This window comes from Hippichthys cyanospilos, chromosome 20 (genome assembly GCF_059441005.1).
Source record: "Hippichthys cyanospilos isolate Australia breed blue-spotted pipefish chromosome 20, RoL_Hcya_1.0, whole genome shotgun sequence".
Lineage (NCBI taxonomy): Eukaryota > Metazoa > Chordata > Actinopteri > Syngnathiformes > Syngnathidae > Hippichthys > Hippichthys cyanospilos.
Window position 1 is genome coordinate 5,704,485 of NC_142388.1, and position 13,844 is coordinate 5,718,328.

Here is a 13,844-nt window from a genome sequence, read left to right on the forward strand (position 1 = left end):
CTGAATGAATGCATGTGTGCGGGAGAGCCCGGTTTGTGGGACTGGGACTGTTGACACTGGCTCGGTGACAATCTGGACACTGGGTTGTGTTGACGAGAGGGAGCTGCGCCCCGCCTGGCCCTTTGCGGAGAATGCGTATAAATAATTCAAAGTGATCTCAATCTGAGCTGTCTCCGAGGCGCTTAGCCATTACCATGGGACGAACTGATATTGCTGTTGCATGACAGGCCACAGACCAGCAGAAGGAGACAGTGGCACTAAAAGGCACCCTTGAGGTATACACGATTATCTTAAGAGCAACAAGCTGAAGCTGTTCCTTGGAGGAGATAAAACACACTTTTAACTCCGTCTTTGCACGTGAAGCTGACAAAACATCAGCAACTTGCCGATGCTTTTTCAATGAAGTTTCAAGGGTTTGTGAGTGCTTTTTTATTCAACACTTTTTCAACTCAAGGGCACGCATGATGAAAAATAAACTGTTTGAAAACAGGTTTGGAGTTGGGATGCTCTGATCTTTGTGACGAGGTGAATTGGTGCCTCTTCGAATGCGCCGTCAGTCCTGTGCTTCCGCTTTTTACCTGGCTGTTAGAAAAATTGCAAATAGGTTATCCCATATTTGCGATGGAATCACTTAGTATGTTTGATGCAGTCAGTTAGTATGTTTGTTATGTGATCAGTATGTTGGCAGATTAGAAATAATGTTTTTTGTTACCGTTGGTTGTGAAGAAGAGGAATTGAGCGTCTCAAGCAGTTGCAAGAAAGAGACGGCTTTGTGACCCGACAAAGAACAAAAGCAGAACAATTACGCTTGATGTTCCTGAAGAATAAGATAGCAGCATGTACTCTAAACTGCATTCTACACCAACATAAACCAATTGTTTACATTGTTGCAAAATGTCTTCCCCAATCCTTCAGGGCACAGTAGAATTGTACTTGTGCGGTCCTTCTTCGTTCTCCTCATGCATGAGAAAAAAAAGACTTTTCTCCTTTATGTATAGTTTCTCACAAATGTCTTACAGGTGAACCTGACACCCGCTTACAACACAATTGCCTAATTTCTTTGTTTGTGGTCTTTGAAGGAAAAACAACAAGATACGTCAATCCAGACTCCCCTTGAACTTTATTAAATTTAATCCAAACCCACAAAATATCCGCTTTAATCAGACAACTCTGGGTGAAATGACATTTTCTGTACAAGCACGGTCGTTTATTATAATCACTGTCATTCATAGAAAATACCATTTGCAATATACAGCAGGTCTTGCCATTTTTTCATTATAAATATAGATGAGTCTTCTCAAGTAAATATGTGAACCATTTAACCCTCTTCTGGAGGTTAAAATCCCTCCTGCCTTGTCTGGCAATTTGCTACGTCAGGCAATATGGTGATTCAGAGAGACAAACTGACCTCAAGAAAGTTGAAACTGTCAGATTGCATTCTTAACATCGTCCATTTAGGGCTTGTATAGGCTGGGAATCTTTTGTTCTCTTTGGGAGACTGACAGTCACACAACTCCACACTGCATAAAAGGAAAGCATGAAGATGAGACTCGGCACATCATGACAGAGCCGTCCTTTTGTATCATCACTAAGCTAATAAAATAAGATCTGAATAGGTTCTCAAAAAGCTACTTAATTCCTCTCAGGGTTGTTGGGAGGTAACATACATACATATATATATATATATATATATATATATATATATATATATATATATATATATATATATATATATATTAAAAAGGCTTCATAAAAAAAATACATGAAAAATTGCCTGCCAAGTTTTACGAGCGAAGTGTTAATTATTTTTAAATTTGTTTTCGGTTCACTGCTAGCATTCTGGCTAGCGATTGCCCCAAAAACATGTTTGGCTTAAGGGTGGCATGTTCAATTTGTCATGCTTCAATAAAAACCAAGTTGCAATATGGAAATGACCTTCTTTTTTTTTTCTTAAGTCCCATCGGGGTGGTTTTTGAATTGGAATTCACAATTGAGCATACCAGTCTCCTCACTCGTGATTAAACAGGTATTATAACCTTATGGCAACCTGTGCAGCCTTTTAATATAACCATATCTGGTTAAGATAAAGGCACATGTGCATTCAAACTAAATTTTGTGGTAATCAAATGAGTAAACATTTTAATAACAGCCCTAGTTTTATTTATTTGTTGTATAATTGTGATGTTTTGACTAAAATCAGGCTTGTATCCATGATAACAAAAATTGAAATGTTGATATTGTCTAATTCCCTACTTACTTTCATTTAAAATGATACATGGAGGAAGCTCTACTCCTGACCAAGTGACAGCACTTTGAATGAAGTGAGAAGGAGCCAGATGGGCTGTCATAGGACAAGCACTTGCATGGCAGTTACCACTGTAATATTGAATGAGTGGCCAACATCAATAAAGCGTCTCACAGAGATACTAATAACGGCACTAGAACATAAGCTCAAGAGGCTGGGGGTCTAGCACAAACCCCAAAGACAGTACAGCGCACCAGACCAGGGTGAAAACTGATTAAAGGCAAAGAAGAGTGTCATAAACAGGTAGAAGCAATAGTGTACCAGAAAAGCTGTGCCAAAAAATGGATTACAGGTCCCAGAATCAAGATGGTGTTGAACAACCAGTCCCGTCTTAGAGGTTCCACTGTACTTTGATAAATGGCACCCATTGCCTCTGTCCTATGACAAATAATGTATTTTTTTTTCACAACGTTATCCAAGTTTGCTCTTTTCTCCCCAAAAATGAAGTTCACCTTGGTACGACTCGACAGCCTCAAACTTAAAATGCAGTTCAATTCTCGCTGTGCTATCACCGCTCTTCCATTTCCTTTCCCGTTTGCACAAATCCATATTAAGCTGTGATATGTCTTCGGGGTTTGGCACCTTCACACCTTCAGCGTGGAAGAGATGAGAGTCGGACTGTTAAATATTAATGCGGGGCCAGATGCCCGAGTGGCCGCTGGCATTTATCTTAACCTGCTTCAGCAGGTGTGAGCCCAGCAGGTCCCATTGGCAACCAGGAGGAGCACTCAACCTCTGGATCATTTAAAGGCATTAAAGGATTATATCTGCGCTGAACCGAGACTGGACCGATGCACCCGAGGGAGCGGATGGAAGAACCGATGTGCGGAGCGGAGGGAGAAATGATTGTGTCTTTGTGGCGAGAGGGAGAGATGCAGGTAGTCGTGGTGGGGTGAGCTGGATTGGGGTTAGACTTGGAGATGGATGGGGTGTGGAATCTGCCTAGGCAAACGCTCCCCATTTGCTCCTCAACCTTTGCATTTGCCCTCCCAAGGGCAAAGCAGAAAGATGTGTGCGTGACCTCTGAGGCTTCTACATAAGTAGCACAGAATCACCCCCAACAAAACTCCCCCTTGGGGTCCCCTGCCCACAGGCCCACATCATTACTCCCTTGAGACCCCTAGACAGCCCCCTGCCACTAGTCTCATATTAGCCCTAATGAGGACACCGTGGCGAGGACGAGAGCTGGAGGCCCAAACGGTAAGCCTAGGACAGCTTTAAAACATGACAGCTTTCTCCTTTTTTCCTCCACGGTTTTTGCATCGCTGCCTCATTTTGTTCCATTTTTCTCCTCCTGGAACAGCAAGAGGAGCAAAAAAATATTCCATCATGTTGCTGTGGCGTGCTTCACAAACACATGAGCTGCAAATCATCAAGACAAGGTTTTTTTTTAGAATAAGGGAGGGGCAAAGGGGGAAAATTTTAATCCGCTGCACTGCCAAAGTTCTTTGATAAAGGATTCACCTGGTATCACTGACAAAATGAGCACGCTTGCAAGGCAACCGTCCTGCTGTTTTGTTGGAAATGTTGGTGGGTTTGTGGCTGGGGAACAGTTCTTGGCTGTTTACAGTATGAGAGTTGGAGGGACTGTAGGGAGCCAAAGAAAATAAGCCCAAAGCCACCAGAGAAAAAAAAGTGAATGACTACTAACTGTTAATCTTTCACCGACTGCCAGAAGGGCACAAATTCATGTGTTGTGAGGGCAGTTTCTCTGGTACTTTTTTGTATGTATTGTACTTTTTTGAACATAATGGACATTTATTTTTGGTCTTTTGGGGTCTTCCTCATTTGCGCTTCCCTGCTAAGTCTTAGTGTCTTCAGTAGATGATTTCCTGACCTAGCTGGATCCCTGGTTTGAGCTATTACTCCAGAATCATGTGTAGCGTGGAGGCTGTTTATAAAAAAGAACGCCCTGACCCTTGTGCAGTATTTTAACCATTTTGGGTCATTTTTTTCAAGCAATACTTGCAGTATTTTAGAGTTAAAGGATGAGACAACCTTGGTAGAGTGATAACTAAGTGGTCGTGCCATGTTGAACTTTGATATGTTGTCAACATCCGGGTGAAATTTCAGCTCCCTTTAGTGTCTTATTTCCTTTTTGATTTGAAATCTCTTTGACGACAAGCTCGAAGGATTGGACAAAGTTTTACTATTGAGATACTTTGTCCTAAAAATGTGGTAACTAAGTGGTCGCATCATGTTGAACTTTGATATGTTGTCACCATCCGGGTGAAATTTCAGCTCCCTTTAGTGTCTTATTTGCCTTTGGTGTGAAATCCCTTTGACGTAAAGCTCGAAGGATTGGACAACGTTCTTCTACTGAGCTACTTTGTGCTAAAAATAAAGTGGACCTGTCAAGGATATTGCTTTGTTTAACGCAGACTTTGAGGCGAGCTATATGTTGTTGAACCAATAGCTCAACACTACAACCGAGAATTGGATTCTCTCCTCCTTTTATAGTGCATGACCTGGAAACCCATCTTATTAATTTGTCCACTATTGTGACAATTTCGTCTCAACAAGCCAGCAAAATTGAGACATCTTTGGACATGTGACGTACACAGTATGGCAGATGGCGGTCCCGATTTGACGACGGCGTGGAATTTTGAGTCTGAATCAATCACGGTGATTAAATGAATTATAATCATCACCGTCGGGTTGAATGGCTATACAAAAGTATTACGATAGTATTTTGAGGCATTCATGAAAAGGCCACGGCAAGACTGATAACCTTCTCCGGTATTCCAATCACAAGCTATCTGGCAGGACACTTTCTTGGCATTTTTATGTTCTCTCCAGACTATGATAGGGAGGTGTCCTTTTGAAATATGTACTGTACATGTATTCATTTAGGCTAAAAGGCAGTGAGTGAACGGATGAAGGTCACATCTATGGGGAGCAAACATATAAAAGCACCGAGCGTGTGTGTGCGTGTGTGTTCGTGTGTGGCTTGTAAATGTCTCTAGCTGCAGAAGGGCATAGTATCTGACTGATGGTGTCTGAAACATGTAGACATGTCAATAAACGATATTTTCACCCAATCCATCAACCGACGCTGACAGCAACATATGCATATTTTTATCAGATGCCAGTTATCAGAGACACGCATATACACGCATATCGTATACTCACAAGAACACCCACACAGAACTGCGAACACACGGTACACAAATAGTATTCTCCCCTTGCACACTCCTACTGATACGCAGTGCTTCAATATTGTTGCATTCCTGCAGAAGACATATCGCAGAAAAAAGGGAAAAAAAATCAATCTTATTCAACAAACCATGAGTTTTCCGCATCTTCTGCGTTTCTGTATTCTCAACGGTAAACAACCCTCACAGCAGTAAATCTCCTGTTGAAATGGTTTACAATGCGTTATGATTTGTATGTATCATTTTGCATAAAATCTTAGGGTTAAATAAATGATCTGATTAGTTTCATGGGGCCTAATTTACTAAGATCCCACAAAGGTAACTAGTTTGGTGAATATTATATATACACCTAAAAGCCTCATTTTTTAAAAAAAAGCTGATGGTGCGCCTTATAATCAGGTGCGCCTTATATATGGAAAAAGTTTTAAAATGTAATTCATTGAGGGTGCGCCTTATAGTGTGGAAAATACATAATAAATGTGTGTGTGTGTAGGGTCAATTTTTGAAAATGTTAAAAGTAACATCTTTAGCGTGTGGCCAACATTATGCCAATCCGGTAAAAAATGAAAGAAGTAAACTTTGTTTATTAGTAGTAATTGTTTTATGTCCCTTTGACTATTTTTCTATGATGCTCCATTGTAGATGCATCAATTGCAATCAATTCCCATTTTTTAGGATTTAGCCTTTATGTTTGTTTGAATGTGCTTTCATTTATGTTCAAATCTATTTGCAAATATGTTCAAACCTACTTTATATAAAAATGTTCAAAAATGAAGTAAGTAAAGATAATTACTGAGTATTTTTTCTGGGTGTATTATTACGTCTGTTTAACATGTTTCCTGTTATGCTCCTGTAAGTGGTTATGCATATACAAAAGTCCTGTGGCATTATGGAAAAAAAAATGCTACGATTTTAGCATTTAGCCTCAAAGTACGTTTGAACATCGTATATGCAGGGATGGTCAAACATTTAACGATTGGAACACATTTGAATATATTTAATTAAATTCAAACACTCTTGCAAGGAAGTTTGAATGAGTTTGCACATCGGCAGCTCGGTCCTTCCGTACCATAATTAATCCATAATGTAATAATATACCTGTCAGTTCATAGGGCATTGCTCATTTTGCAGGTGACTTTCCTATTAATGTATGCATAGTATTTCGCAATTAAGGTGGGCAGAAAAATCAATAAAGTCTGAGGTTATTTCTGTCTGCAGATTATATCATTCACCGCATTAGATCATGCCCATCTGTTGTTACACTAGATTTTACAGGCAAAACTACTCCCACAGCCCTTCTGACATTATTACTCTATCTATAGGAGTCTACTTCCAAATGTCAGCCACATGCCCTGAGGAATGTCATACAACCTCAGTTCGAATATTAGATGAGGGGGAAAACGACGGCGCGACATTGAAACCGTGCTCGGATATTAAAGACCAGACTGCTTTCAGACAGAACGTGTGCAGTGTTTATAGCCGGAGAATTGCCACCGTGGCCCAAAACCATCTGCGATCCTCATTTCTATTTTCTAAAATGAAGTTGTATATTGGTTTTGTCATTTCTTGATGGTTATGTTCAAATAACATGCATTTTGGACTCCTGAAGGTTTTTGAGATCAAATTCTTAATGCTTCGCATATGCTACACTCAGGGAAGGAAATACTATTTTCCGCGACGTTATTACAAACAACATTTCATCCATTACATCTCCTTGCATGATTTGCGCTAACGTCCCTCTTTGCAACCCATTTTACAATAGATATTGAACGTCGGTGATACACGGTGTTGCTTTTTGCTGTAATAGTCTCAGAAATTCAGGGACTAACTTTAGAGCTTAGTTTGGGCTTAGGGTTGTAATATTTTGCCATTTGCAGCAATAACACGTTTTAAGTCATATTCTCATATTACCGCTGTACAACACAGCTGAAGCTGTCCCTCACCTCAGGAGATTGGCAAAATTTGGATTGTTTTCCAGAGCTGGCCAAACAATGGCCCAATCGAAAGGAAGGACCATCTCTACTGGCCCTGGTACTAAGTCCTTTTATTTTTTTTCAAGGTATATTTTCTTTAAACACATGCCGGAATCGGAAGTGTTCGTAGAAGGCGGGTGATCCGTCAACGATGCATCATTTCGGAAATGAGCTACGATTGTAAATAATTTTGATTCAACATGATAATTGTCCGTCTGTCCCTTGGATGAAAGAAATCGGATAATTAAAAAAAAAATGTGGCTGAAATTTTAAGATTTAGGCAATTTTGGGTCTCTAAATGCTAAATTGATGATCAAAAAGGATTAAATCGATTATTAATACAGTTATTGATAAATCGTTGCACAGTTGTCAAAAAGAATTGATTCATCTACAACTAATCGATTATTTAATCACTCAACAACTATTTTAACAATTGGGTAATCGTTTAGAGCAATTGTTACACTTGAGTTTGCTCAAATCCTTTGATTTCAGACATGCAAGAATAATTAATTCATTTTTGTAGGCCTTTGTGACCTTTTTTTTGTATGTGTTTAAAATAAGACATTTGTGTTTACGTTGGAAAACAATGACAATGATTGGTGTGTACATCAATCCAGTTAGTTTATATGGCAATGACAAACAATAATTGCTCAATAAACAGCAAAATTGGTGGGGAAATTGATTTTATGGTTGTAGTATATTCATGAAAACATTTTTTTTTTGTCAGATTATCCAATTAATTGAAATAATCGGTAGAGTAATTGATCCTAAAACCATTCAATAGCGACATTCTACTATAAAGCAACAAAAAAAATAGGAGGCTATCCTTCTTATGGTTGTGAGCCGGAGCCTATCCGAGCCGACGTCGGACGAGTAGCGCACATAGATTACAAATCAATACACATGTTCAAAATAGTAAACATGTTTTGATGCGGACACTCTCAGAACATACAGCATGAATGAGCTAAATCTAGTTTACCAGCAGCAACGGCCTCTGATGTAGCACACGCCCACCAAAACATATCTTATAAACCATACCAACGGCTTACCGTGATAATACGCGATTTTGAATTCTGGAATTGGCAAAATCACCTTCACTACAAAGACATTAGTGCATGTCTGAGTCGGCATTGCGTCTTTCTTTATTGACAGTGGAGGGCAGTGAATCATGACCACGCTCGCTCATTTGCTTCAAAGTCTATTAGTTCCCTCCGCCCAGTCGTTAGCGATTCATGTTTGACCTAGACCGCATCCGTCTTGTTGTCTGGTGAACTTGAATGAACTAAACGCATATTTACAAGTCACCGTTCCTTGATTGTCCATCATGTCTGTCTGTATAATTTCTCAATATATCAAGCACAAATCTGCCGCATGTGTACATCTTCAAACTATCAATCTTTCACCGGAGCTAAACTGTCTAGATCATATTTTATCATCTCGCTGGTACCTGGTATAACAGTAACCACATTCCTTTACAGGGCCTCCGAGTCATAAATAATCCAAAGGCGTTTTGCGGCCTGGATAAATGGAGTAGGATTATTCATAAAATGTTACATATGTATGAAATTGTATAAAAAAACCGGCAGTTAAATGCCTCTGCGACGTGGAGAAGAAGAATGGTTTTTAACCGTCTTGGACATTTTACCCTTGTGTGCCTTGTTGGAGAAAGTGGACAGATGGACGCCCCGGTTAGACGCCCCCCTATTAAACCCTTGCTTGTGCCATTGACCCTGCGGGGCCGAGAGGTTTCTATAATGGCTCCGCTACTTTATGCAGCACGCCTCGAGGCCATTTATCAATGATGGCAGTTTGTATCATGAGCACAATCTGTCTATATCCATAATTATTAGGCGTCTTCCGGCCCGTGGTCTGCAAAGGTTGAAAAAACAGCTGTTAAGGACAGAAAGATGGGGCCGGAGAGGTCCGAATGCTCCCTCCAGGAAATGCGGTGAAAATTTGAATGCACCGAATGCTTGTACGGTTTGCTTTTTCTTTAGGTTTCTGTGAATAATCCAGCAAAGTGGTTCTAATTAACCGATAGTTGACAAAATGTTGTGAGGGGCTGCAGCTAACAGTTGTTTTATCATTCGATTATTTTCTCAATTAATAGATGAATCTGATACAGACTAAAACATTTGAATTGATCCAGTTTGCTGTAACGTCAGGAAATAAGCAATAATGTTGCTCGTGGTTTTTCAAAGTAAAAGCAAATGTATGTATTTTGGCTCAAAAGTAAGATGGATGTTTTTATTTGGATGGCTTCTAAAAATCTAAGCACTTGACTTGTTAAATTTAAAAAATAATCTAAATGATCATATTGATTGAGTAGTCGTCGACAAATCAATTGTTACCGCTAATTTTGTGTTTAATCGATTTTACAGTGGTGCTTTGAGAAAAAACAAGTTTAATTTGTCCCGAGACAACTTGTGACTTAAAACTCTCATCGCAAATCATCTTTCTAACTAAATTGAATGGAAATTAATTTCTGACCCCCCCCCCCCCCCCCCCAACAAAAAAAAAAATCTTGAAAAAAAATATTGATGTGCTTTAGCGCAATCTACACCACATTACACATTACAAAAACAAACAGTAATGACATAATGAAATGAGTGAAAGCAGTATAAAACAGGCAGACCTCAATAATACGGCACTGTTAGCCATTTTACACAGATGATAAAGAATATATTATTGCAAACACTATTATATTTACAGTGTATGTTGCCGCACTGTTTGTGTTCAGTCATTTTAATAGGTTACAGCAACACAGCACAGATGCTAGCATTAGCATTTAGTTTGCAGACTGACTTGGAGGATAAAATATGTGGCTGTGTTGAAATAGACAAAGTGTTTATTCATTTTATGTTTAGTTTTGCCATATACTTTAGCCATACATCACTTTTGTGCGCAAACATCATCGAACCGTTTCCTATCTAAAAACATCTCAAACATTTCTTATCTTTTTTTTTTTCCCCCAATACTTCCTGCCTCAAAATCCAAACACATTTGTAGTCAGCTAGCATGCGGAATTATCTTGATGCTATGTATGCTAAAAAAATTATTTGTTCAAAACTGCCAGGATACAGTGGAATACACAATGAGAGGCAAAATCTTTATCGGTAAAAAATGTGCAGAGGGAAAAAAAAAGAATATGAATGTATTACCAAGGCAGTCTGCATATATATTCTTGATAGAGCGGAGTGAGCGAGATGCAACCTAATAGCATAATGATATTAATGAGGGTCCATTCATCATGCAGACTCATCACTTAAGTTGATGAATACCAGCAATTTAAAGGAGAGTCTCGAGTGGAACATACTGCGCAGCAATCTAACCTTTGAATCTATTATATAGAATGTCTACACTGAAAATGAGAAAAACTAATATGACATCAATATTTACTGCAGCTAGTAAACCGAAAAAATAAACCCATTACAAGTAGTATATGAAAGTAATATTGATAGAATTAAAATGCTCCATAAACATTCCTTTGCAATTTTCAAGAGGTAATTTGTGATTGAGGAAATGTTAATTGTAGTTCAGGTCTAATTCTTTTAAAGCATTTGATAGAAGTGGTTATTTTATGCTGGAAAAAGAAGGTGTACATCTAAATGAGTCAGAAGGAAAAATGGTGTATCGTTTGGCCCTCAGCAATCAAGTCGAGCATACAAGCAATAATTCATCCATGAAACGCATTTGTTTCGAAGACAGATGTAGGATCAAAGTAAACAGTTTTTCATTATTGTGACGCTTATTCTTTAGTAAACCTTCAAAATCAAGCTCATAAGCAGCTTTAGGTGCTTGCATCGGTTCGATTGTGGGGTTTTTTCTTCCTGTTTTACATTTGTACATAAATACATTTTAATACATGCAAAACGGACAGTTGATAATCCATTGAGTTTTGTCTCACACAGCTATAAAAGATAGTCATTTCACGCAGAAACGGTAGCTCTCGGATTAATTGCCATATTTTTCTGACCATAGGCCGCACCAGACTATAAGATGCTCTCTCAATTAATAGGTATTTTTGGGGAATTTCACATAGAAACAGTGCACCCGGGTTATACGGTGATACAGGTTATAAAGTGCCACAAGTTCTAAGGTGCCACCAGGAATTGGGTTATAAGCTTCAAAGGGTAATAAGGTGCAACGGGTTTTAAAGTGCCACATGGTTTAGGTTCCACCAGGTTATAAGCAGCAACGGTTATAAGGTGCAACGGGATATAAGATTCACCAAGTTGAAGGCATACCAGGTTACAAGATACAACAGGTCATAAGGTACTCAAAGTTAGAAGGTGCACTACCTTATAAAGTGCATCGGGGTAATAATTGCAACGAGTTACAGTATAAGGTTGCACATGGTATAAGGCACCACCAGGTTAAAAGCAGCAACGGTTAAAAGGTGCAACGGGATATAAGACGCACTAGGTGAGAAGATGCAACAGGTTATACGATGCACAAAGTTAGAAGGTGCACTTGCTTATAAAGTGCATCAGGGTAGAGGTGCAAGGGGTTATAAGGCACACAAAGTTAGAAGGTGCACTTGCTTATAAAGTGCATCAGGGTGGAGGTGCAAGGGGTTATAAGGCACAATGGGTTTTTAGATACATTATGAGGTTATAAGACACATTACCAAACATTAAAGGGTTATAATAACAGTACAGAAATTTAGTGAAACACGTCAGATCTGAATTTAGCCTTATTGAGAGAGCATTTTTGTATGCAGTCATGTGTAGACAGATGTCAAGTAATGTATTTTTCAGAGCAAAAAGGTGAAAGTTAATAAAAAAGTATTAGAATAAACGACAATCTGGAAAGCAGACATCCATACATGAGGCACAACCGCTTATACCAGTCATTTTTTTAGAACAATAAACCATTTCGGACATGAGTGGATGAAATGTTTTTGTTTTTAAGAAACATCATCATAATACTGTATCATCAAACCTGCAGACTGTCAATCTTTATAACCCAATGCACCATTTCACATTAGCAACGCAATTCAAACACTAATTCTCCTGCATTCAATCGTAAATCCTTGGTCCAAAACACTGATTCTTTTTCAGTGAATATGATCGATATCAAATTATTCGAATTTTGTGTGACTGTTTTTTTTAAGTCCAGTTTAGCCTCACCTATGACATCACAGCAGGCTATCAAGCACAATAATGCTATCCTAAATGTTTGACTCACATACGAGAAATAAATGCTTTAAATCTGCTACTCTCGAAGCAATTTACCCTTTTTAACTTTAACGTCCATCCAGACAAGTGCATTTTTTTAGACTGTTTTCAAGATCATCTCAGCTGCTTTCATTCCATCCTTCATTACTTACTTTGAGCGCCAAACAAAAGGCATGATGAGATGGTGGAAAAAAAAAAAAAAACTCCCAGTCCAAATCAAAAGCTGCGAATGTTTTGATTATACATCAGATGCGCTGACAACTAACTGGCGCAATGTGACTAGCAGTTTTAGGTTCCGTTTTTTTTCTCCCTCATTATCCAGCATCTCTTGTGGAGCTCTCGGCATGTTCATATCATCAATCGCTCTTCTTTTGCTCTTACACCTGCTGTTTTTACCTGCTGTACTGGCAGGCACATCGTCCTTTATTCCACCGCACTCGCCGATTCCCGCAATAGCGGTGGGCGTGCTATGAGACCCATTAGTCCAATATTCCGGTGTTGAGTGGGGCCGATGAGAAATGGATTGGCGGCGAGGCGGCCGCGCTGATACGTGTGGGCGAGCGATGAATAAGTGTGCGATTTAATGGACAGTTGTTAAGTGAGTGCGTGTCATTCCGAGGCAGAAAATGATCAAGCGGCTAAGCTAATGGGTGTGTCACATTAAGTAGCAAATTTGCATTCAAGTGTTAAGTAACTCTTACATGTGATACATGTGTAAAATGAAAGATTACTCGGAGAGTAAACGAACATCTTTTCAGCGAATGGAGGCTATTTTAGTGGAATTTTTGCCGATTTTGTATGGGTGTAATGGGATGAGACACAAAATGAGATGCATCGCAAGATTGAGGCCAGAAAGCAACAGTAATGTACTATACTAGTTCAGTATCGCAATTAAAAAGGAATGTTTATCCTTTTTCCTTTTTTTTTGTTTCTGGCACTTAAATGTACTTTAGAGTTATTTTTTTTCTGCTTCAGACTAAGCTGTAACCCGTATAAACACTGTAAAAAAATAACAGTTGTTGAAAGTTGATGTTTATTGCTTTTTTCTTTTTTGTATACTTATACAATTTTCATAGATAATAATCTTATTTATAGTCAGCACGTCTAGTGGGTGTGTGATGCTTGGGGCGTGGATGACCTCAGGCTTTATTTATGTCATGTGAAGTGTAATTGCAACAAAACAATAATTCAATTTTCATATTTTTTTCAGTATCAGATACTTTGATGAAGT

General features: G+C 38.9%; 1 long non-coding RNA gene across 2 annotated transcripts in view; it reads right to left on the minus strand.

The window, feature by feature from the left end:
* LOC148407070 (uncharacterized) overlaps window positions 1-12,910 on the minus strand; it is an 84,372-nt gene extending 71,462 nt beyond the window's left edge. For both annotated transcript variants that reach the window (XR_015863874.1, XR_015863873.1), the window contains exon 1: window positions 12,766-12,910. This is a non-coding gene — a long non-coding RNA (uncharacterized LOC148407070). The remainder of the gene's footprint in view (window positions 1-12,765) is intronic.
* Window positions 12,911-13,844: the final 934 nt, after the last annotated feature.